General features: G+C 48.1%; 1 long non-coding RNA gene across 1 annotated transcript in view; it reads left to right on the forward strand.

The window, feature by feature from the left end:
• The window catches only part of LOC118650642, a 52141-nt gene that overhangs the window by 1853 nt on the left and 23966 nt on the right, over positions 1 to 26322 (forward strand). The window contains exon 2 of the long non-coding RNA XR_004966037.1: positions 7739 to 7892. This is a non-coding gene — a long non-coding RNA (uncharacterized LOC118650642). The remainder of the gene's footprint in view (positions 1 to 7738; positions 7893 to 26322) is intronic.

The raw sequence follows: 26322 nt of genomic DNA on the forward strand, positions 1-26322 counted from the left end.
TATTTTTTGCCCAGACGTCCTTGCACACCGCAGATGGAGGAGGATTTGAAGTGTCCTGTCTTATTCTCAATAGTGGGTCCCTGGTCTTGGATGGGATCTTGCCTCCATTCCTCCTCCCAGCTGACTCCCGTGTTGTCTCTTTCCGCCTGTCACACTGTCCTTTCTCCACATGACATAAAGCTGGACTGATCCTCCTTCATATGAAATCGGAGCATGCCCAACCTCCCTCCCTCCCTCCCTCCACTGCTGAAAATCTTTCAATGGCTTACCTTGATCCTGAGGATAAAAGCCCTTTCTGTTCCATGGCCTGCGAGTTTCTAAGTGGCAGCTTTTCACTGGCTGCTTCCTCTTTCTGGGTCATACCCAGGCTCACTTCCTGTCTTGAGACCTTTCTCACCTGCTGTTCTCTGCTGCCTGGAACGCATCTCCCTTAGATCTTCACTGTTTCCTCAACACACAGGCATTTCCTGACCAGCCCTCTGAGTAGCCTTGCCCTGTCCTCATTCACTCTGTTGCCCACCATGAGCCTGGTACTATTCCAGGAACTTACATTAACTCATTTAATTCTCACCGCAGCCCTATGAGGTAGGGCCTGTTATTCTCTCCATTTTACAGATGAAGATACGGAGGCACAGAGAGGTGTTCTAGGGTGAGCTGTGCATAGTGAAGCTGGGGTTTCAAACTCGGGAGATACCTGGCCCCGCTGCTTCTGCGCATCCCGTTGGTGTTTTACTGGATGCCTAACATTGATCTCTCTTCCACTTACCTTGTTGGTTTATTTGTTTACTTTTTTATTGTCTCCTCATTAGAAAGGAAGCCTCATGGGAGGTGGGGTCTTACGTGTCTTGCTCACTGCGGTGTCCCCAGCACCTAGGATGGTGCTTACCACGTAGCTGGTGCTTGGGAAATGTTTGTTGGATGCATGAGTGACCTCTGAGGACAGGTTTTCTCCTTCAGGTGTCCATTGGCACAGCCCTCCATTGCCGCGCTTCCCACACCTCTGGTCCTGTTACCAGTGTCCCCCCACCTCTCCTAACCCAGGCCTGGATTCCTCTAGCATGGGGCCGCATTATTCCTGGAGGAAGCCACATGGCCCTGCACCGTGCCTGGCATACAGAGTTTGCTCAGGAAATGCGGGATGAATCCAGGGCCTTCATATTCTGATTTTAGAGACTAAAATAAAAACCTAGCGTTCTTTCCAGGGAAGTATAGGTGTGAGGGCAGGTGCTCTTTTCTCAGAAGGAGCTGGAGATGTCATAGTGCCTGTCCAGTCTGGAGAGGCACAAACTCGGTTTGGGTAATTGAGTGACTAACTTTTCATGATTGCTAGTAATGGCTGACATTAGCACAGCAGTTTACAAGGGACAAATCCCTTGATTTCATTTTAGCCTCATGGCTACAGTAGTTTAGTGCCAGTTTTACAGATGGTCAGATGAGGCGGCGAGAGGTAAAGGCACTAATACAGGTTCACACATCTAGTAAGAGGCAGAGCCGGGATTTCATTTATTTACTTTCAGCAAACATCCATGGGGCACCTTCTGTGTGCCTGGTATGGAGTTAGGTGTGGAGGAGGAGCAAGGAGCAGAGCAGGTCCTGCAGTCCAGGAGGGTACCTTCTTCTTCTTTAAAAAAAATATTTTTTTTAAAAATTGATTTCAGAGAGGAAAGGAGAAGGAGAGAGAGAGAGATAGAAACATCAATGATGAGAGAGAATCATCGATTGCCTGCCTCCTGCATGGCCCACACTGGGGATCAAGCCCGCAATCTGGGTATGTGCCTTGACTGGGAATCGGACTGTGACCTCCTGGTTCATAGATCAATGCTCAACCACTGAGCCATGCCAGCTGGGCGTGGAGGGTGCCTTCTAAAAGAGGGGAGGTAGACCATGGGCAGGTGTACAAAGAGATGTGAGAAGTGGGTAAACATGCTGTAACAGGGATGTGTGTTAGAGAATGATTTGGGGCGCAGCATTTTTAAGGTGGTGCTTCAGGAAGGCACCTGTGAGGAGGTGACGTTTGAGCAGAGACCGCAGGATGAGAGGGAGCAGGCCCGGGGAGATCTAGGGGAAGAATATTTCAGCGGAGGCAACAGGCCCTTTCTCTTCCCACATGTGGCCTCTGGGGAGGGAAGGGTGAGTGCTGGGGCCGTAGGGATCCTCTTAGTCACTCATCTGGTAAACCTGCACTCCAGACAGGCATTTCCTTGTCACCTGTCTGGCTGGTTGCTGTTACCTCTGCTTGGATGTGCCTAGTGTTGGGGGGATCACTCTAACGATGCTCCTTTGCCCTCTATGGATTTCTTTTTGGTAAACTTTCCTAGTTTCTTTTTTTTTATTAATATATTTCTTTATTGATTTCAGAGAGGAAGGGAGAGGGAGAGAGAGATAGAAACATCAATGATGAGAGAGAATCATTGATCGGCTGCCTCCTGCACGCCCCCTACTAGGGATCGAGCCTGCAACCTGGGCACGTGCCCTTGGCCAGAATCAAACCTGGGACCCTTCAGTCCGCAGGCCAACGCTCTATCCACTGAGCCAAACTGGTTAGGGCCTTTATTTACTTCTTGGTGTCACCCCAATTCCAACTTGGTCCCCGTTTTCTCATGCCTTCCAGTTTGTCAGAATTCTAACAAAACGGCCACTTCCAGAACCACTCCTTGCCTCCAGGACTTCTCTTTTCTTACTTGGTTTCTACCCTCCTCTTTGGGTCCTTTCTTAACCTCCTGCATGGCCCCCCACCCCCTCACACAAACAAATGTTCTCTCCCCTACCCTCTTTGGCCCCATCTGACACTCTTATCCTCTCAGCTCCTCTCTCTGCCAGGCAGGTGAGCTACCTCTGAGCTGTTGGCTTGGGCATCTGCCTTGAGCTGACTGGATTTTGCCATTTTTTTCCTCCTAATGTGCTCTTTTTTGTGCTTGGAAGGCCCCTTTGTTCTTTGACTAGCTTTTTTTTCAATATTGCATTAAAAATATCTTTATTGTTGAGATTATTACAGATGTCCCTCTTTTTTCCCCTTTTGCCCTCCTCCACCCAATTCCCACCCTGCCCCAGGCCTTCAGCACCCAATGTCTGTGTCCATAGGTAATCCATGTCCTATATAATAAAAGGCTAATATGCAAATCAACTGAACGGCAGAATGACTGGTCGCTATGACACACACTGACTACCAGGGGGCAGATGCTCAACGCAGGAGCTGCCCCCTGGTGGTTAGTGTGCCCCCACAGGGGGGAGCGCTGCTCAGCCAGAAGCCGGGCTCATGGCTGGCAAGTGCAGCAGTGGTGGCGGGAGCCTCTCCTGCCTCCAAGGCAGTGCTGAGGACCCCCGAGGGGTCCTGGATTGTGAGAGGGGGCAGGCCAGGCTGAGGAAACCCCCTCCCCAGTGCACGAATGTCATGCACCGGGCCTCTAGTATACATATAAGATCTTTGTTTAATCTCTTCCCACCGTCCCCACCCTCCTTCCTTCTGAGAATCATCACTACTCAGGAGCTGCCCCTGGTAGTCAGTGCACTCCCACAGCCAACCTCCCGCGGCACCTCTCCCTGGCTGGCCAACCTCCTGCAGCCCCTCCCCATGGCCAGCCAGCGAACCTCCTATGGCCCCTCTCCCCGGCCGGCCCCTGCATTGGCCCCGATCGGGGGGAGGGGTGGCGGGCTGGCCGGCCAACCTCCCAGGGTCCTTCTCTCTGGCTGGCCAGCCCCTCCCCCCCCCGCCCCCATAGGCCTCGATTGCCAGCCAGGCTGAGGAACCCCACCCGTGCATGAATTTGTGCATCAGGCCTCTAGTTTCATATAATACTGGTTTGGTGGTGATGAACTCCTTTAGCTTTTTCTTGTCTGTGAAGCTCTTTATCTGACCTTCAATTCTAAATGATAGCTTTGCTGGGTAGAGTAATCTCAGTTGTAGGTCCTTGCTAGTCATCTCTTTGAATATTTCTTGCCACTCCCTTCTGGCCTGCATAGTTCCTGTTGAGAAATCAGCTGATAGGCATATGAGCATTCCCTTGTAGGTAACTAACTGCTTTTCTCTTGCCGCTTTTAAGATTCTCTCTTTGTCTTTAGCCCTTGGCATATTAATTATGATTTGTCTTGGTGTGGCCCTCTTTGGGTTCCTCTTGTTTGGGACTCTCTGTGCTTCCTGGACTAGTAAGTCTATTTCTTTCATCAGGTAGGGGAAGTTTTCTGTCATTATTTCTTCAAATACATTTTCAATGTCTTGCTCTCTCTCTTCTGGCACCCCAATAATGCGAATGTTGGTATACTTGAAGTTGTCCCAAAGGCTTCCTACACTATCTTCATATTTTTGGATTCTTTCTTCTTTTTGCTCTTCTGGTTCAGTGTTTTATGCTTCCTCATATTTAAAATTGTTGATTTGATTCTCAGAATCCTCCACTCTACTGTTGAATCCCTGTATATTATTCTTTATTACCTTATAACCATGGTTTTGAACTCTATATCCAGTAGTTTGCTTTCTTCCATTCTTTCATTTGTGACATGTTTCTTTGTCTCTGCATTTTGGCTGCTTCCCTGAGTTTGTTTCTATGTACTGGGTAGAGCTGCTTGGTCTCCTTTAGCTGGTAAAGTGGCCTTGTCTAGTATATGTTCTATAGGGCCCAGTGGCTCAGCCTCCCCAGTCACCTGAGCTGGGAGCTCTAGGTGTACCCCTTTGTGGGCTGTGAGCACAGTCTTGTTGTAGTTGAGACTTGATTTCTGTTGGTGTCACTGGGAGGAATTGACCTCCAGGTTAATTGGCTGCAAGGACCAGCTGCAACTACAGTGGGAGAGCTCTGTGCAGGAGACACCCCTATGGAGCAGGACTTGCTTTGGTGGGGCTTTGGTGTTCACTGAGTCTGTCCCTTGAATGTGTCACTTATGGATGTATAGAGTTGTAATCTGGTATGGATTGATACTGACCACTGGGTAACACTGGTTCTTGGGTGTCCAGGGAGAAGCAAAGTCAGCCACTGCCTGGCCTGGGGCCACCCAGTAGGAGCTACAGAGAGTTATGCAGATCCCTCCTCTTTGTATCGGGTTTGGAAGTGCCCAGATGAGGCCCAGCTGTGAAGCAAGGCAGGCTGGTATTGGTGCCAGGTGTTAGGCCTTTTATTGATAGGTTTGGGCCTCCCTGACCCAGCTTCAGCTTATTTGAAAGATTTCAGCTTGAGCAAGGACAGGCAATTCATATGCACACAGCTTGGGTGGGGTTGTAAATTGGATGAGGCGGGGTCTTAGGGAATCCACTTGGGTGGAGCAAAGAGAAATGGCTGCTAGTCAGCCCTGCGACTGGGGTGGCCCCACCATACGAACAATGATCCCTACGAGCACCTCCATCTGGGAGAAAGCTGCCCCTGAGTTCCTGCCCTGATGCCAGATAATCGAGTTCCTCCTCGTATGTGTCTGTGTTCCCCAGAGCCTTGCCGTGGGGCTGGAGCTCAGAGGAAGCAGGACCTTGTAAGTTCATTTTGTGGTGCCTGCCTTTTAAGAGGAACAGCTGGGTTTCCAGCAGCCTCTGTGTCACTGAACCCCAATCCCCACTGGTTTTTACAGCCGTAGTTCTTACTGCCCGTAGGAACTTATTTTCCCAGCTCTGGGACTCTGGGCTGGGGGTCTGGTGTGGGGCTGGGACCCCTTGCTCCTCTGGGCGGCCTCCACAGAGATGATCTCCCTCCCGATTAAAAAAGCAGCCCATGTGGGTGCCGGACCAGCCCTTTCAGTGCCTCTGCACCTCCTATCAGTCTCAGTGCTTTCTGTACTTCTCTAGTTGTAGGACTTCCACTCAGCCAGCTTTCCAGCAGTTCTGAATGATGGTTGTTCTGTATTTTAGTTGTAATTTTGATGTGGTTGTGGGAGGCGGCGAGTATAGGCATTGACCTACGCCGCCATCTTCAGATCTCTACATTCTCTTTGACTAGTTTTCAGCTCTTGGTCTAATGTCACTTCCTAGGCTATGCCTTCCCTCCCACCGCAGACCAGGTTCCCTGTGCTTCCCCTTCCTGACACTCAGCACTGAAAGTTAAGTGATTACTTGTGCACTTATTTGGTCCATGTATGTCTCTTCCATCACTTGGAGCACCTGGTGGGGTGGGGATAGGGCCTGTTTTTTCCCAGTTGCTGGAACAGTGCCTGATAGAGTAGGTGCCCAATAAGAATTTATTGACTTAACTAGTCAGTGAATAAATGGATCAAAATTGGTATGAGATCATTCAACTGGCATTACCCAGAGCCACCCCTTTGCAACAGGACCCTGCGTGTATAATGATATATGAGATTCTTGTCTTCAAAGATCTTCTCATCTAGCTGAGGGAGACTCATAGGTGCCTGCCAGGCCCTCCATGTACATCCTCTCATGTCATGTCTAGAAATGAGAGGCACCAGTATTACTGATTTCTGATCAGCCTTTTATGCTAGTCTTCTCTTCCTGTCCCTTCCAGGTAAAGCAAATGCACTTGCTAATAGGAACCTCCAATGCCTTAACAAGGGAGGTAGTGTTTATTGAGTGCCTACTGTATGTCAGGCACTGTGCTAGTGCTTTACATAAACATTCATCTCTTTAATTCTTTCTGATTTCTCTGAGAGAGGCATCAACCCTTCCATTGATGCAGGTGGGGAGAATCAGGCTCAGGATGGTTGGGTACTTAGCCCAGTGGTCGGCAAACTCATGAGTCAACAGAGCCAAATATCAACAGTAGAGCGACTGAAATTTCTTTTGAGAGCCAAATTTTTTAAACTTAAACTATATAGGTAGGTACATTGTTATTAACTTAATTAGGGTACTCCTAAGGCTTAGGAAGAGCCACCCTCAAGGGGCCAGAGAGCCGCATGTGGCTCGCGAGCCGCAGTTTGCCGACCACTGACTTAGCCCAATGAGTGAGCTGCTGAGTCAGGAATTGAGTGTGGTTTTGTGTCCTCAAAAGCTTTCACCCTTATGGGTGGTGAAGGGCTTTCCTAAGGTTTGAAGAGATCCCCTTTTCCTCCTGGGACTCCTCCACGGAAGGGAGAAATCCAGAATTTCCTCATGAGAGGGGCTTAGTGACAGCTATCTGGTAAAGGGGGAGGCCTGGGCTTATTTTGAAGCTGCAATTGCATAACAGACGTCCTGTTTTTACCGAGGTTGTGCATTTACTGGGGGAAAGCATTCTGGAGGTTGTGTGGGCACTGAGCCTGAGCCATCTCTTGGAAAAACTGATGAGCATACAGACAATGGAACTGGGAGAAGGGGAAGGGACAAGGGAACAAGCATCAATTTCTCAAATGCTCCCTATACACGAGGCACCTCACTTACATTGATTATGCTAGACTGTGAGGTGGAGGGTTGTTGCCAGGATTTGTAGGGTGCTCTAAGAACTTGGCCAAATGTAGGCTGACCATATAATTTACTATCCAAACCGAGGTGCTTCTGGGAGAGGAAGGCATTGCTACCACATTAATTATACCAGACAAGAGGTGTAAACTGGGAGTGTTCCGTGCAAACTGGGAGCTGTGGCCACCCTACAGAGAAGGGGCGTAAAATTGCCCGTGTCCGGTTATCTTTTGCTGCGTAACATCCCCCCAAAACGTGGCAACTTAAAACAACAACAATCCTGTTACTATTATCTCTCTTGGTTTCTGTGGTCAGGAATTTAGGAAGGGCTTGACTAGGTGGTTCTGGCCTGGGATCTCTCCTGCCATTGTTGTTGGATGTGGATGCGGCTGGCGTGGCTGGTGGCTGGCTAGACCTTTCTCTCTCTCCATTTCATCTTAGGGCTTCTCTCACGGAGAATTTGGGCTTCCTTACAACATGGCGACCTCAGGACAGCCAGACTACAGCGCTTCCACGGGAGCTGAAGACTTCCAGGGCAAGTATTCTGGCTAAGAAGCTGGAAGCTGCACGGCGTTCTGCGATCTGGCCTCAGAAGGTACGCACATCACTTCTGCCCCTTCTGTTGGTTACCAGCAAGTTGAAAGCTTGCCCAGAGCTAGGGCACAGGCTCTAGAAGAGCATGTGGAGGGAGAGTGTGGCTGTGGCCACCTTAGGAGCATCAGATCTGCCGCAGATGTAAACCGGCCTTTTCTAGGAGCCACCAGTTGGTTGTCTGCAAATACGTGACTGAAGAGTTTGGGCCAATCAAATGCCAGGCAGAGTTTCTGAGGAAGTGTGGTTGGGAGGAGGCCTGGAATGTGACTGGCTGTCCAAGGAAAACTGATTAGAAGGAATGGAGGCGTGAATGGGAGTAGAGAAAGGGGAGAGTCATAGAGCCAGAGACTGGCATTGTCCAGGGAGCAGGCTCCTGGCTGTACTGGCTGGAGCATCGTTCCCATTTCCTGGGCAAGCTGTCCCCTCAAGTTGCCTCTGCTGAGAAATGCTTCTTCAGACTAATGCTGTCCCTTGTTCTGCCTTCCTCCAACTAGTGAGCCCTGTGAGACATGAATCATCATGGAGCTTTTACTGCAGGGAATTCTGTGCTGGTCAGGCGGATAGAAATGCCCTGTCCTGCTGCCAGTTGGATTTCTTGGGCTCTCCCTTAGTAAATGGATCTTCTGTTTGTGCATCAGCCTTACAAGGTTGTTTAAAGGGAATCTGCCTCTGCCTTGTGTGTAGACATACCTCATACTGTGATGGGTTCACCAAGGTCTCCTCCTGGGCACCTGTCTGGTGGCCAGCACCCCTTCCAGTGCAGCAACCTGCATCTCCACATGAGCTTCCTAAAAACCACCAAAGGGATTATAGTCCCATTTTATAGATGAGAAAACTGAGGCACAGTGAGGAGGTATGTCTTGTTCAAGGTCAGCCAGCTGGTAAAGGTGCAATTGGGATGGAAACCCAGGTGTGCCTGGAGCCAAAGCTGGCACTTATACAAATTCTAAGATCCCCAAACGCTCTGAAAACCACTTGATGTGAATTGAAAGTGAGGTTCTTTAGTCTTTATTTTACCCCACTTGGTGTGACTATTTATACATTTGCTGTGGAAAAATTAACGGGTTTATGGAGTACTGTCCCAGAGTTTGCTGGACATATTGCATACAATGCGGTAGGGCTACCATAAACCTCCTGAAATCCAAAGTTGTAAAACACATTGAGCCCCAAACTTTCCCTTCTCAGCAATGTGGAGATCACTGCCCCCGTTTTACAGATGAGAGAGACTGAGGGTGGGGGATGTGGTGCCCCAGGCAGACTGCATGGAACCTCAGTACTTTAGCATCTTGTTGGAGGTGTGTGGGTAGGAAGGGAAGCCTTTGAGTCACCAGCCCACCCCAGCTTCCCAAGAGCCTCATCGCCCCAGTAAATTCTTAAAAATAGAAAACTTTTAAGGATTAAAGCCCCAGAGGATGCTTCAAGCGCCCTGGAAGAAAGGGAGGCTTGCTGTATATTCCAATGGTCGGCATTCAAATTTATTTTTCATCTCAGCTGGATGTACACTCACCCATCACAGGATCAGTTCTCAGAATAGAGAGGTACCTGTTGAATCATCCACCCCACTTCCTGCCTCATGCGGGCATCTCTCCAAGTGCTGAGCCATCCACTTCTCTCTGTGGCCAGAGATATATCAGGACTTGCAGCCCTGGTGACAGGACACAAAATAGACTCCCATTTCCTTTGGAACCATTTAGCTAGTTTAGAGAATGCTTGGCTTTTTGATGGGATGAGCAATACCCAGGCCTCTCCTTGGCTTTTTCTGTCTCTCTATCCATTTTCTTCGGATGGAAGCTGGGTTTTGGTGTCCTGGGGACAGAGGTAAACACTGATTTTGGCTTGATCTGGCAATGCAGTCACAGGCTGGAAGGTGCCCTCCCTGAACGCCAGGTCCATTTTCTGCAGCACAGATGTTCTTTTCTCTGTTTGTGCCACATGCCCTGGCTCCCACTGTCGTTAGGACTGGTAACCATGCATGCGGCTGCCTGGGGATCCTTGTTGGGTCTGAGTGACTGCCGGTGATATTTAAGGGGGTCTCATGGGGCAGTATGAGACCTGTGGAGAGGGACTGCCTGAATTGGAATCCTAGGTACCACTTGGGCCAGTTGTGCAACTCTCTGAGTCTTGGCTTCCTTGCCTGCAAAATAGATGGGATCAGAGTATGTATGTCATGAGATTTCAGCCAGGTACTATGTAAAGTGCTTAAAGCAGTAAACCCTTAATCCATGCTAGTCTGATTAGCAGGGTCTCCAGAGGCCTGTGGGGGCTATGACTGGGACAAGATCTGCAACATTTCAAAAGCAATCACCTGCCTAGCCGGTGTGGCTCAGTGGTTGAGCATTGAGCTATGAACCAGGAGGTCACAGTTCGATTTCTGGTCAGGGTATATGCCTGGGTTGCAGGCTTGATCCTCAGTGTGGGGCATGCAGGAGGCAGCCAATCAATGATTCCCTCTCATCATTGATTTGCATCTCTCTCTCCCTCTCCCTTCCTCTCTGAAATCAATTAAAAATATATTAAAAAAAAGCAATCACCTGTCACTTATGGGGATGCAGGCTCTGAGCTGGCACGAAGGGTTCAGAGAGACCCAGCAGTGTTCTCAAGTGGCCCGAAGTCTAGTGGGAAAACAGGTGTGGCTGACCCAGGGGCTGCAATACCTATGAAGTAATTAATGAACTACGTATTGTCTACATTTAAAAAGCAGATTTCACATAAATATCCAGATCTTTTGACTTCTCTTAAGATCTGGCAACAGTGGGCTGGCTTCGTTGCATGATGATAAGAAACTGGAGCTGAATAGAAACTGCCCCCCGGGCCAGGGGCCCTCTACTTGCCATAGGCCCCACTCCTCCCAACTGCATCACATCTGACCTTCCTGCCTGGCCCCTGGGGAACTGGCAGATGAATGACGATGCGGCGCTGTGAGTGCTGGGGGAGCACAGCGCCGATGATAACTCAGCCTTGGGCAGTCCGGAAAAGCTTCCCAAGGGAGGCAGTCACAGCTGCTTCTCTGTACAGCCTTCGGATGCTGCTGAACACCCTCGTCGTTATGGCTCAAGGACGTGAATAAAGGACAGTCAGAGCTGGCAGGGATCTCTGGACATAAAGCAACCAAGGCTCAGTGGCTTGTCTGAGTTCACCCAGCCAGCTGATGGCACAAACAGGGCCAGAACCAGGACCGGCACCAGAAATAGGCATGGTCCTCGGGAGTCAGAGAATTTGTACTCTGGAATCTTGAACTTGAGTCCCGTCTCTGCCACTTACTGGCACGTGACCTTGGACAAGTTATTTAATCTTTTTGAACCTCAGCTTCCTTATCTGTAACCGAGGGCTATGGATTCTGATCTCAAAGGCATGTTCTGAGGGTCAAATAATGAGAAAATGGATAGGGGACACTCATAAGCCCCAGAAGACTCCAGACATGTGGGGGTCATTACGATTATTGAAAAATAGCCACTTTCTCCCAACAGATTTTGGTACCATCTGTTCCACAGGGACCTGGATTTGGGATCTGTCCCCCCATCTGTTTTTGCCAGCTCCTTATGGGCACATGCATGCCCCTTTCCAGGTCTGGACCAGGAAGGGATTGTTTTGGAATTCTCTGACCTTGGCTGTATGTAGGACCCTGGGTGCAGGGCCCAAGAGCTTCCCTCTTCCTGGAGGACCCAAGGTCAAAGGAGTTGCTGCGATAGAGATGGGAAGGAAGCAGAATTTCCTGAGAAAAAGAAGAGAAATGTCAATATTTCTTTTATTTCCTTCAAGACACTTACTGCTGTGTATCAGGGCTACCTTTAAGCCCCTTTTCGGTGGAACTATTTAGATGATATAACATTGTTGACTTGAGGTCCCTCTGTCCTGAGTTCAAATCTTGGCTTTCCTTCGGATAGGTTGAGTGTGTCTTTGGGGAAAATTTCACACTTCTCTAAACCTCAGTGTCCTCATTTGCAAAATGGGCTTCCTGAAAGTATTTATATCATTTTGAGGAACTCAAGTAAGATATGGTAAAGGGTCTAGCATAGTGAGAAGCTCAATAAATGCCAATTATTACTATTTTTGGAAATACTATACTAATAACCATTTATCATGTTTGTATAGCATTTTACCATTTATAAACTAGTTGTGCTTTTCTTATCCCATTTGACCTTCACAACTATTCTCTGAGGTGGCCAATGCAGGGATGATAACCTCATTGCACAGATGAGAAAACTGGAGCCCAGAGAGGGCAGTGGTTTGCTCAAGGTCACACAGCTTGTGAGTAGCAGGGTAAAGTTCAAGTCTTCTAGATGAAGGATGAGCAGCTGTGTCCACATCCACAGGGTCAGGCCAGACCACTTGAGCACAAGGGTGGACCACTTCTTGGAGACTCCAGTTCTCCCATAGACCCCATTATGGAGAAATAATCCAGTGTGCTGCTTTAATCCCTTATTGAACCTATTTATACTCTGAGTCTGTACCATCTCTGGGGGTGAAGAAATTTCTCCTTGTTTTGTGGTGTCAGACGAACTGTTCTTGCATTTGTTCTAAAAAGACCTCTGTGGGGTTCTCAGCAGCCCCCACCAGGCCTGGTGCCTGTTTACTAGAAGGTCCATGTGTTTTGAATTCTGGCCACGGGATGGCGCTGTTCCCCAAGGCTTGAAAAGTCATGACCGTCACTGGGACTGCATTTCATTGCATCAGACAGCAATTAAACACCTACTGTGTGCAAGTTGCTGTGGCTGCAGAGGAGAGGACTGCAGTTATTCATTATTGTTGTATTAAGATACATAGAAAACAAAGACAACATCAGTAACCTTGGTACAGATTTTCATAGCTGAGCAATTTACATAGATTATCTGGTTCCATTTGCCAGACAATCCTGATGTAGTAGGTGGGGTGGATCTGTGAACCCCTGTTTGAGGAGGAAACTGAGGCACAGAGAAGTGATGGGACTGTGTGAAGGGACAGAGGAGAGTGGCACATTGGTAGGCACTCTGAATCATAGACGGTGGATCATATGGGGTAGACCAGACATTTGTCTCCTCCATGCCATTCTTTGTATATAAGGCAGGGATTGTCGTATTTGCCTTCCTGTTTGCACTCCTAGCACAGCGCGTGGTTGAGGGCTTCAGCAGACCTCTGCGGCAGGGAGAAGAGAGGCAGGGGGGCTCCCTGCAGGCTGCTCAGCCTCCCCACAGCTGCAGAGCTGAACAGTGCGCAGCTGCAGCTCCCAGGCCAGCCGGGAGGGCTCTGGGTGCTCTCAGGCTGAGACGCAGCCTCGGGTTGGAGCTGGTGGAATGGACTGCAAGGAGAGGTCACTGTTTTCCCCACGGGGCTGGGCAGGGCAGGAGTGACTCACCATAATTTGACTTCTGAAAGCTGCCAGGTGACTGAGTGGTCAGGAATAATTCATTGTCCATTCATTCATTCATTCATTCATTCATTTAACAAGCATTTCCCAAGTACCTGCTACATGCTAAAGGCTAGGGGTACAGAGATGAAAACACAGCCCCTGTCCTCCTGGAGTGTTCAGAGCAGTGGGGGAGACTGGTGAATAGTGAACAATACAGGCCTTGCTCAGAAGCCTGTACTGAGATCCCAGGGGCAACTGAGCCCACCAGGGGCGGAGGGTGGGCTACACAGAGGAGGGAACCTTTTCAGCTCTCGAAGGACGAGACAAGTTTGCAGGTTACCAGGCAAAGAAAGTGTGAAGGTGGAAGAAGGAGAGTCAGGGGCAGTGTGTGTGCACAGAACAAGAGCTGCCAAAGGGCCTTGTGCGCTTGAGGATGGGTGAGAGGTGCAGCCAGAAAGATAGCGAGGCAGCCAGAGAGGGGCCTTGAGCGCTGTCCCGCGTGTGAGTGATGTCCCATAGATAGCAGGGAGCATCTCAAGACTTCTGAGCTCTGGGATTCAGAGTCGAATGCTGTGGTTCTTGCTGCCAGAAGCTCAGAGTTTGATGGTGAAATAGACAAAGGGAAAGCCATCACTCACATTTACTGAGCCCTGTTTGCCATGCATGGTGCTAAGTGCTTCCTGAGCACTGGCTTCTCACCTACCTTATAAGGCAGGTGCTGTTAACCCCACTTTATTCCCGAGTAAATGAAGGCGTGGAGTGCTTCAGTAAGTGGTCCAAGGTCATAGAACCAGTAAGGTGGAGGCCAGAACTTTCTTTTTTTTTTGCTTTTGAATGATCATCTCGCCTGAGGCCAAGAACAAGATGTGGAAAGTATGCCTGCTGTGTGCCTGGCTACAGCTGCACAGTTGAAGCCCACGGGCCTGGGTTCCAGCCCTGGTTCCGCCACTATCTGGGTGACTCTGACCCATTTACGTAACCTCTCTGAGCCTCACGGTCCTCATCTATGAGATGGGGATAATACCACTTACCTTGCAGGACATTCATGAGGATATTATGAGACGATATGTGTAGATCACTGACATATCTCACCTAGAGCAGTTTTTCAATGGATGCAGATTCCCTTCCTCTCCCTCCTTAGTCATGTGACTTTAGCACCCCAGGAGGTGCGGACTGGATTACTGGTTGGTTTGGGAGAGGGGAAGAGAGGTGGGTAGGAAAGAGGAAGAAATTGGAAAAATTGAAGTTCATGGACAAATAAAGAGAAGGGGAAGTTAAATCAAAATAGGGAAGATGATTATTATTTTTTTAAATTTAAGTATAGCTGGTATACAATATTATATTAGTCTCAGGTGGACGATATAGTGACCTGACATTTATATATCTTATAATGTGATCACACTAAGTCTAGTTATGTCACCATGTAAACTTGTTGAAATTTTGTTGACTATATTCCCCTTCACCCTTTTTATTCATCCCCCCACCCATCCCATCTGGCAACCATCAGTTTGAGCTCTATTTCTGTGAGTGTGTTTTTGTTTTGTTTTTCTAGATTTCACATATAAGTGAAACCATACGGTATTTTTCTTTCTCTGACTTATTTCACTTGGCATGATAGGAAGCCAATTTTAATCGTCAGATCAAGGAAGGCTTTGTTTGCTTGGGGGAGGTGGAGAGCCTTCTGTCCATGGAGGTATGCAAGTGGAGGCTGGGGGATCATATGCCATCGAGATGTTCTTGTGAGGATTCCTGCGTTGGCCAGGAGGTTGGTTCATTCCCTCAGCAAACTTTGGGAGAAGTTTGTCCTTGCCTGGCCCTATGATGGGACAGGGGATGCCAAGGTGAATAGGACACCATCTTTGGCCCAAGGAGCTCCCAGTGCAGGGAATGAGCTGATGTCTAAGGTCCCTTCTACCCTGCGGTTCTTGCTCTAGCGCATCCAGCCTCGGAGGGAATTGGCTGAGGACTTTCAGTGTGCGTCTCTTGGTATTGATCCACTGGCGCTGGCGCTGGCTGGGGAGCGGCAGGAGGAGGACGCCGCAGTGTTATTAGTGCGGAGGACACGCTGTAATCTGTCAGTGTCACCCTGGTCGCAGCTGGCCTGGGAGCCATCCTGCACTTAACTCCTCCCTCCCCAGCAGCCACCAAGCACACAACTTGTCCCCAGCACCTCCATCTATCCCTAGAGGAGGGGGAATGTGGGTGTCTCTTTCTGTTTCTCTCTGGCGTGAGCCCTCTGCCCCAGTCACACTGATATATTCAGTGTTTCCTTAACACACCTCGGTCATTCCTACTTTTGTGCTTTCAGTTACCACGTTTCCCTACTAACTAGGTCACCAAATCTACGTCCATCCATCCATCCATCCATCCATCCATCCTCTTAACATCTAAAAATCCATTCATTTTTCCATTTTTTCAACCAACTGTCCTTCTATCCATCCATCTAATCATCTATCCATCCTTTCACCCTCCATCCAATTCAACCTTGTGATTCCGTTCAGTCCAATTCAATTTATCTCAACTCAGTTCAATTCAATTCAGTTCACCTTTACTCAATTCATAAGATTATTAGGCCTTGCCGTGTGCCAAGCAAGTGATAAGTGAGTCATGTCTCTGCTGTCAAGGAGCCCGTGGGAAGACTCCTCCTCATCCTTTATGGCCAGCTTTGAGTCTCACTTCTGTTAACCCTTTGCCAGGCCCTTTAGCAGAAGCAATTGACTCTAAAGGGCTGTCTCATAGAAGAAAAGTTAGTGTGGCTTTCACAAACTCTGCAAAACAGAGCTAAGACAAGAGAGCGGCAAGGTGTGGGAAGAAGGTGAGAGTGAGGTGAGCCAATGGGATGGGGATTTTGGCTCCATGGAGGGAGGAGCTCCCATTCAGCTCTGAGCGTGTAGCAGACTGAGTGGGTGTGTAGAGGGGGATGAAGGTAAAGAGAAAGGGACAAGGAGAACACTGCTGGAGAAGTGGTTAGTGTAGGGGCGAAGATGTGAGCTCTGGAGTCAGTAGACTGCCTGGCTTACTGTCCCAACTCCACCACATTCTTGCTGTGTAACCTTGAACACATATCTTAATCTCTCTGGGCCTCGTTTCCTCATTTGTAAACTGGGGATAATAATAGGATCTAGCGCATAATGTTGCTGTTAGCATTAAAATATAAAGTGCTTCAATTAATGCCTGGCACAAGGGGAAGCTCAATAGATTCTAGTTATGATTCTTCTTCTTCATCGAGTACCAGCCACATCTAGGTGCTGTGCTAGGAGCTTTCACATTCAGTGTCTCCTCAGAGCATTCCAGCCACTCATCCTATGTAGGGATCATTGAACCCATTTCTCAGATGAGGACATTCAGGCTCAGGGAGGCTGTCTCTTACTCATGTCACACAGCTGGTGACAGGTGAAGCTGGGCTGCAGATACAGGCCTTTCTAACTTTCTACCCATGCTCTCCCACCAGCCCGCTTCTGCTGCCCTTCCAGGGCTGAGTCCTCTGAGATGTAAGGGTTCTAAGACTTCCAGCCCAGTTTCTGTCTGAGGCACTCTTTTGCCCTTCTCTACTTTTAGCTTTGGGTTGTTGATTATTGTTTCATACATGTTTCCTCTCTTCTCCAGAGAGCAATTGCGCAAGAAAAAAATGTTCTCTACAGCACCTAACGTGTCAACATTGACAGCGAGAGCTGCAGAATTTATGATGTTTTCCTTTTTGCCTTGCTTGCCAGGAAGCTTGTATTTTTTGTCATAGTGCTTCCTCCTTTCCATGGCCTTGGTTTCCTACCTTTAACATTCTTTTTTATTTATGTGTCTTGTAAGCTGTCCCGCTCATAGAAGGAGCTGCTTAAATAGAGGTTAATTGAATGGAAAAGGGCAGATCACAAATCACAAGTAAATAATTCAAATAAAACTATGAGCTTCAGGGAGGAGACCTGGCTAACTTATCTCTGTCCCCCCACAGTGTCAAGCTTAGTGAGTTTTGCATGGAGAGCCCAGGGGTGATTTTCCCTGTCATGTCTGGGTGAGGGGGGCCTCTCCTTGTACTTAGAATATAATCCAAAGGCCTGCCCACAGGGACCAACCTCTACCCACCTTCCACCTCATCCTCTGTCACTTGTCCCTTGCTCACCAGTGATAACCATTTGGGTCATCTTTAGATCTACTCACAGGTCAATTTCTTTCCTGCCGCAGGAAAAGAGGCTTTGCACATGCTGTTCCCTCTGCCTGGAACCTGGCCTTCCCTTCCATCCCTGTTTTTATCTGGCCCACCCTCCTGACCCTTCACATTTTAGCTGAAAATCAGCATCTCAGAGAGGCCTCCAGGCTGCTATGCCTAAGGGGTTGTGGTAGCCAGCCTTTGAGGATGTCCCCCTAGCATTTCCTTGCTCCTCACACCTATGCTGCTACTCCCATCAGGAGGTGGTCTTGGTTCTTCCTCCCCCTGGAACTGGCCTTGGGACTTGATTTGACCAACAGAATATGGCGGAGGTGACTTGCTGACACTTCCGAGGTTAGGCCTTCCAATGAGTGGCAGCTTTCAGTTTCTGCTGCTTGGAAGCCAGGTGCCATGCTGTAGAAGCCCCAGACACACAGAGGCCACAGGATGGGGGTTGGGTCAACAGCCCCAGCTGAGCTCCCAGTGGACAGTGAGTGCTGACTGCAACTCCTGAGTGAGCCAGTGTGGTTGCTGCAGCCCAGTCAAGCCCCCGAGTGACTGTAGCCTCAGTCCTCACCGTGCAGAGCAAAACTGCCCGGCCGAGCAGATAATGAATGCTTATTGTTTGAAGCTGCTACATTTTTGATACCCAAAGGAGAGGTCAAGCCCTGTTCCTTTTCTAAATCAATTTACTTTTTAAAATGAATTTACTTCATAGCACTCATGACAGTTTGTGATCATATTATTATTTGATTCTTAACTTGCTAATTTTTCTTCTTCCCCTCTGGAATATGATTTATAGGAAGCTGGAGCTCCGATCTGTCTTGATTGCTGCTACCCCCAGCATTGAGCATAGAGCAGCATGTAATAGGAGCTGAATGAATGGATGGATGGATGAATGAATGAATGAATGAATGAAAGGCATCAGAGTGGTCTCGAGTGCTCATGAGAACCAGATTTCAGCAGCAGCAGGGGGGAGGTGGGTACAGCCTAAGCCTCAGCCCTCAAGGGCTTTTACAGCCCAGAACTGTGAAGCCTCTCCTGGCACTGCCTGTGCACCCCCAGCCCCCTAGCTCTGCCAAGGAGAACTCACCCTCCCTCCTCCTTGCCCCTCTGTGCCCTGAGCAGCCTCCATTAAGGCACTGGTGACCCTGCGTGTGTTTGTGTATGTGGATGACGAAGGCAGGACAGAGTGGAGGGTACGCATGAGGATCAGGGCACCGCTCTGCCACATTCTGAGTATGTCTTGGTGCATGGCACCGTCTTGAGTGTTCAGTTATATAGGAAGTGCTGTAAAACTGTTATTATGTCTCAGGACAGAAGCATTATACTCTAATGCAAGCATGTCAAACTCGCGGCCCGTGGGCTGCATGCGGCCCACAACAAATATTTTTGTGGCCCAGACAATATAACTGTATGTAAGAAAAGTTTTTAAAATTTTTGTAACTTAATTTTTACAATATCCTGTTATACATAATTATTAATAAAGAACTATAGCGTTCGCTAACGACTGATTACTGTAATCGTGTTGCATTTATTTTCCTCACGTGCCTTATGCGCGGGTGCACCATATGTCTCTCCACTAATACTAGCAGTGAATATTTTAGCGGCCGATTGCCACATCATTAGTCTTGTACTGACTTGTTTGGTGTGCACAACAGGAAGTATTTTGCTTTCAGAGAACAAGAAAAATAGGTTTATTTGCGCTACGCTTATAAATTTGTGCAGTTATTCAGTGTCTGGTAAGTTAATGTTCAAGAAAAAAATACTAATTTTTATTAAAATGTATTATTTTAAAGATTACTCATTTATTTCCGCACTTTGTATTCAGCATGTCTCTATCGAAATAAACCTACTTTTCTATGAAAATTGAAGCTTTTGTTTTTTTGTGGCCCACATAAACATAAACCTTGTTTATTTAGCCCGTGTTAGCCTTTGGGTTGGACATGCTTGCTCTAATGCTTTTAATGCATATACTCCGCATAACAACAGTGCTATTATTATTATTCCCCATTTACAGATTAGGAAACTGAGGCATAGATAACTTACCCAAGGTTGTGCTACTCCTAAATGGCAAGAGTCAGGATTGAACCCTGGCAGTGTGACTCCAGAGCCCATCCTTTTAGCCCCTTTCTGCTTCTCTGAGCCTCAGTTTCCTTATCTGCTTAACAGGTCTGTGATAATATATGGTCTGATAGTTTGCTCTGGTAAGACAGACAGCCAGAGTCCAAACGAGGGAGAGTATTGAAGACTTTACTTTGAGGGCACAGGGGAGCCACTGAAGGTTTTGAGAGAGAAATAGTGGTTTAGCTCAAGGCTACCCTTTCCCTCCCTTGGCTGCCCTCTTCCCGCCTAGAGTCACCTTCTGACAGCTGACTACATCCTGCCTGACATCCGTGTCCGAGTTTCCTATCCCGTGAGATTTTGAACTGCTTAGGGGTCATGACAGCTCATCCCGGACTCCCTGGCTTGATGGATGGGAAGGGATACTCTCCTCTTCCCCCTCATGCCAGGGGTTCTTGCTCTTGTTCATCTCATCGCAGAGGGCTGCCTCAGAGAGCCCATCCAGGCTCTCTTCACTTCTCTGCTTTGAGAGCTAGAGGCTGAGAGAGGTGCCTGGGTTGGTCTCACCCCTTACTTCTCATTCCCTCTGGAATCCTTTGCATAATAGCAGTGTGGGTGAGGTGAGACTGAGGCTGGTAACTGGGTGGCAGGGGGACGAGGGAGAGAAAACAAAAACCAGAGCAAGAGAGGGAAGAGGAGACTGAAAAAGAGATTGGGAGAGGTACTGGCAGAGAAAGAGAAAGAGAGAGAGAGAGAGAGACAGACAGACAGACAGACAGACTGACTCTGCTGTTATTGCTTCAGGCTAGTTGTGCCTGATAATAAAAATGAGCATCTCCCCTAGTGTTGTGTTCCTTTGTTCTGGCCGATGTTTTGGCACAACCATAATGCACACGCATGTACACGTGGTCCATGTGTCCACCTAGATGCAAGCACTGTGACATTATACTGGTACACACCTCCATGCTTACCTGTTGCCGGGGTCCAACCCCAGCAGGTCCAGGGGTCCCCAAAGGTGTAGACGGAGTCGGCGAAGAAGGAAGGACACGGAGACAGTGTTCAGTTGATCAGCAGCCTAGCCAGGATCTCCAGCCAGGATCTCCAGCCAAGTTCTGGTCTGGATCTCCAGCGAAGTTCTGCTGTTTATTGTCTTGTTACATCCATATTTATACCAGTTGATTTTAATCTTGTCAATTTCTATTACAAAGGTTAGGGTGTTTCTTATCTCCATTCCAGGGAGTAAAGATTATGTAGCTTAAGTGTGATTGTTTGTAGTGATTAACTACCCGCCTGGCACTTAGTTAAGGAGTTTCATCCCCTCCCTGACTTCAGGGAAAAATTCCTACCTGGGGAAACAACCTTTCTAGGAGAGGCATCCCCTCCCTGACTTCAGGGAAAAATTCCTACCTGGGGAAACAACCTTTCTCGGAGAGGAGAGGTGACCTTGGTTAAAACACACAGCGCTAAGGGGAGCAAACATATTAAGAACAGTATGCTATATACGCCAGGTCCCTTGAAACATATGCTGTGCAGATGTTTCTTTCCTGCAGCGACTGTGTCAAGCAGCAAGGATGGACCGGCTTCCGGCAAATTCCCCCTTTTTTATTTTTTAAATGATCACGCATGCAAATCAGTGGCCACCTCTCAGATTGGGCCATTTAAGTCTCTGAAGAAGAGTGGCAAGCAATGATAGTGAGCATAGCTATAAACATAGTGGATGGAGTGCAGAAGGAGCCCCATTCCTGTAGAAGGTTGCTGGCCTCTTCAATCAAGGGATTACAGCTGTCCTCAAGTTGTTGGTTTGATTGTCTTTGTTGGTCTGGCAACGGGCTTCCTGAAGCGTCAGCGAGTTGAAGGGCTGCATCAAAGGGTCCATCAGGGACGTGGTTGATGGTGGTGTCGATGTCCGAGGAGGAGTAAGCTGTGCCCTCTGGACCCAGCTGATATGGAAAATGGAGGGTAGAAAAAGAAGAGAAAGCAAAAGAACTACAAGGCATGGAAGTGTTTAGAAAAAAGAGGGAGAAGAAAGGGAAGAATGCAGCATCCTGACACAGCCCTTTCCTTCAGCTGCCCCTTTCCCTGTGGTCCAAGGTAGAAATGGGAAACAAGTCCTGTTGCAGTGAGAGGGCAGCTGCTGCCAGCCAGTCTCTGTCTTTACCTGGGTCCTGATCTGAGCTGGGCATGGGAAGCAGGAAGCAGCCATGGGGACAGGAGACCTTCCTCAGAAGGGGCGAGTGTTCAAGCCCCTGCACCATTGGGGAGGGGGGTCTGTGCCCCACCTTTGTTGCACCCCAAGTTTTCTCCTACTGGCCCCCGACTGTGCCTGTCTTAGGTTGCCCCACCCTGTGGAGTCTTACCCGTCGTTGACTACCAGCCATCTCTGGGCCAAGTAGGGTGATGTGAGGTTCAGTTTTGTCTCCTTGATAGCCTATGTCCCTCTGGCCTCCATGCCCAGCAACTGCCTTTGGATTCCCTCGCCTGCTGGCGGGGCTCTGGCATTGATCATAGGGAACTCAGATTTCTTCTCTAGAGAGGGCCCAGCTTACACCATTGGGCCAGAGACAGATCTATGGTACCAGCCACCATGAGGCTTCAACCTCAGCATGAACAGAGAGCTCAGGCAACAGCTATGGGCAATTGGATTTAAAGAAGAGGGTCCCTCTTGGCACAAGGGTAAGAGGCACCAATACAGGACAAAGGAGAGTCCTGGAACAGGGCTTTCTCAGCCCAGGATGTCAGGCTCTTGGCACAAGACAACTCCATGTATGGGGCATATACCAAACACCCCTAGTCACGGCATAAAAGGGAGGTGCCCTTCCTGGAACAGTAGGGTAGGGAGATTCTAGAAAAGGCTGTGTTCAGGAAAGAAGGAGAAAGGCCAAAGAACCAGCAAACAAGTAGTTAGATTTTAAAAAAAGGAAAAAGGAAAGGAGATGTGGGGCAAAGCTGGGACATGTGGAAAGACAAAACGGAGGCACATGTGATCCTCCCAATGGACAGATTGTTCCAGCTCAGGGCTGCACATCTGCTGCAGACGGGCACTGGTCAAGTGTGCTATGATGAGGCAGAGATGGTGGGCGGTGAGACATAAGGTCGGACTAGACGGTCTGGAATCCACACAGGTGAGTCTGCGTCCTGTGGAAATATGCAAGCATATCCTCTCCCCTGGGTTAAAAGTACATCAGGTCCCTTCCAGGCTCCTGTAAGCAAGTCTCTCCATTTGACGAGGGTTTTAGGTTTAGTTAGATCAGGGTTCCAATGCCTGTACATCGGGGAATTTCCCTCAGAATCTACATTTAGTATATTAATTACAAATTGAGCATGTTGTAGAACATGATGAGGAGAGGAATATTTAAACTCATTTTCTTGTAATATTTTGTAACAGGAGTAAATCAAACACCGCTGGGGCTATATAATAGAACTCCCATTTGAGACAAGATATCTCTTCCCCATAATGTAAAGGGGAGAGTCGTAATTACATAGGGACAGAATGTTCCCGAATGTTGATCTTCATCAGCCCAAGTTAAAATCTGAGAACTCTTTTTTACATTAGATGCCTTGCCTAGTCCTACTAGGGAAGTGGAGGTGGTGTGCGTGGGCCATGAAGAGGGCCAATCCTTCCCTGCTATGCAGGAAACATCTGCTCCTGTATCCAATAGACCTTCAATTGGTTTTCCCTGAATTTGTAAAATTTTTGTAGGTCTAGTAGCATGGATTTCTTGTATCCAAAATGCTGCATCACTAGATCCAAAGCCTCCGGCCCCTCTAGCTTCCTGGGTAACAGCTGTCCCTATTTTATGTATTGGTAACAGGATTAATTGGGCAATTCTCTGGTTGGGCTGAATCTGTATAGTTGTGGTGGGTGGGGAAAGTAAAATCTGTATTTCTCCTGTGTAGTCTGCATCAACAACTCCTGGGATGACTAAGATCCCCTGTAACGAGGTGGAGCTCCGTCCTAATATTAAACCTACAGTTCCCTCAGGCAGTGGCCCAGACACTCCTGTAGGAATGGCTGCTACTGGCGAGTCTGGGGTTAGTACTGCATGGGTGGTTGAGTGGAGGTCCAATCCTGCACTGCCTGGGGTTGCCCTGAAGAGGTCACTGACTGATCGAAATTTGCAAAGGGGTTGAAGGTTGATGCCCCTATTATTGCAGGGGCCTGGGGCTGGCCCCTTCTCAAGTTTCCCGATTGAGGTGATGGGATATAACCTCCTTGGGAGCTATTTGTAGAGTTTAAAGGCCGACCATTTTTATGGTATCTTGATCTACATTCCTTTGCCCAATGGAATCCTTTCTGACATCGGGGACAAACGGTTTTTGGAGGATTAATATTATTCCCTAATGTATTTCCAGGCTGTCGAGGAGCTTGCCATCTGGCCTGAGTATTATTATTTTTATTGGGGCATTCTCTGCTAAAGTGCCCAGATAAGCCACAAGAGTAGCAGTTCATATTTCTTTTATTACCTGTAGTATTGCTGGCTTGTCCTATAGCCTGTACATATTGAGGGTATGTCTCCCCTTTGAGAGCTGCAGCTATAGCTACACCCTGTATAAATGCTGGACTTACATCAGCACACTGTTTTATAAAATCATTTATAGTTCCTGTTCTGAGAATCGGCCTTAATAAAGCCTGACAGGTATTATTAGCATTTTCAAAAGCCAGTTGTTTGATTAGGATATCGGCTGCCTCTTTGTTATTGATTACTCTCTTGACTGCCTGCATGAGGCGAGAAAGGAAATCCTGATATGGTTCCTCGACCTTCTGTTTAACCTCTGTAAGGGTGGTTGTTTTTCCTGCTGTATAAGGTAGGGATTTCCAGGCACGTACTGCACAACTGGTTACTTTGGTAAGTGCCTCTGTGGGCATATTCATTTGCTCCTCAGCCGTGTTAAAATCACCTTCTCCTAATATCATGTCTAGGGTTATTCCTTTTCTGGTTTTTTCGCTAGTGGCTACAGCTTTCTTAGCAAGATCTTCATATTCAGTTTTCCATAATAAGTAATCGCCTCCTGAGAGACAGGATTTACAAACCTGTGACCAATCATAAGGAGTCATCCATTTACTGGCTAGGGTTTCTATCAAGGTTTGTGTGTAAGGAGCTAGAGGTCCATATTCAGAGCAGGCCAATTTTAATTCTTTAAGTACTTTGTAAGGTATAGGCTCCAAGGTGGGGTTTCTATTCCCACCAGACTCATTCTCATATGTAACTGGGAAGCAGAGTGAGAATTCAAGATCTCCATTAGCTTCAGCTTCTCTTATCGCCCTTTGAAATTTAGACATGGAGCTCATAGGAGCCACAGGACCTGGTTTAGGCTTCCTTTCTAATTTGGGGAGCCTGTTTTGAATGGGAGGGCCATTCTCCTCTCTACTGACTGGAAAGGAACAATGGTCATGTTTATGATATTTATTCTCCTCCCGATCAGTAGGCATAGCTAAATTGCTTTTAGATTGAGCTGAAGACAATGATGATGTGTCCTCTCTGGGTGGAGCCAAGGGACTATTTAAATTTTGAGAAAGTTCAACCGTTTTTGCCTCTGGTGCCAAGGTGTCACAGATTGAATCCCAGAGGGAAAAGAAACATGGCAGGACCTTGTCAGATTCATGGTGTTTCTTTAATTGCTTTCCTACTTCAACCCAAGTTTTTAAATTAACAGTTCCATCCTCTGGAAGCCATTGACATACTTCTTCTATAAAACTTTCTGTCTCACTGGGAAAAACCTCAACTCCAATTCTGCTAGTAAGCATATGCGTTAAAAGATTAATACAGAGTCTTTTTTCTTTAGACTCAGTATGACCCATCTTGTCAATCTAAGTTCTGTACTAACTACCCGCTTACCCTACTTATTCTCTATGGGGGGGGGGGGAGGTCTGCAGCACCCTACGGTGCAGTCCTATCCGTCCCAAGTACGGGGGGACTTACCTAAGGGAACCCTGTTCGGGCGCCAGATGCCGGGGTCCAATCCCAGCAGGTCCAGGGGTCCCCAAAGGTGTGGATGGAGTCGGCGAAGAAGGAAGGACACGGAGACAGTGTTCAGTTGATCAGCAGCCTAGCCAGGATCTCCAGCCAGGATCTCCAGCCAAGTTCTGGTCTGGATCTCCAGCGAAGTTCTGCTGTTTATTGTCTTGTTACATCCATATTTATACCAGTTGATTTTAATCTTGTCAATTTCTATTACAAAGGTTAGGGTGTTTCTTATCTCCATTCCAGGGAGTAAAGATTATGTAGCTTAAGTGTGATTGTTTGTAGTGATTAACTACCCGCCTGGCACTTAGTTAAGGAGTTTCATCCCCTCCCTGACTTCAGGGAAAAATTCCTACCTGGGGAAACAACCTTTCTAGGAGAGGCATCCCCTCCCTGACTTCAGGGAAAAATTCCTACCTGGGGAAACAACCTTTCTCGGAGAGGAGAGGTGACCTTGGTTAAAACACACAGCGCTAAGGGGAGCAAACATATTAAGAACAGTATGCTATATACGCCAGGTCCCTTGAAACATATGCTGTGCAGATGTTTCTTTCCTGCAGCGACTGTGTCAAGCAGCAAGGATGGACCGGCTTCCGGCAACCTGTGTATGCAAGTGCACGGATAGGTCTACGAGCGCGTGTAGATTGAGTATGTACAGAAATGTGTGCAGTGGGCGTGCACATCCTCGCTGAAGCCCCATCTCCTCTGTGTGCCTGCCCCATGTGAGTGTGCCCTCCTCTCCACGCCTTTGTGTGGCTGTATCATCTTTCTCAGCAACCTTCGGGTTCCTGTCCATGGCCCTGTCTCTACTGAGAGCTTCCTGAAAGAAAGTTCATGTCCTTGTCATGTCTGGACACTTGGGACCAAGATCAAGGCCTGGTAGAGGGGATGTGGTCAGCAAGTCCTGACAGACTGAATGAATATGTTTGGGTGAGTT

The sequence above is a fragment of the Myotis myotis genome, unplaced genomic scaffold (genome assembly GCF_014108235.1).
Source record: "Myotis myotis isolate mMyoMyo1 unplaced genomic scaffold, mMyoMyo1.p scaffold_m19_p_3, whole genome shotgun sequence".
NCBI lineage: Eukaryota > Metazoa > Chordata > Mammalia > Chiroptera > Vespertilionidae > Myotis > Myotis myotis.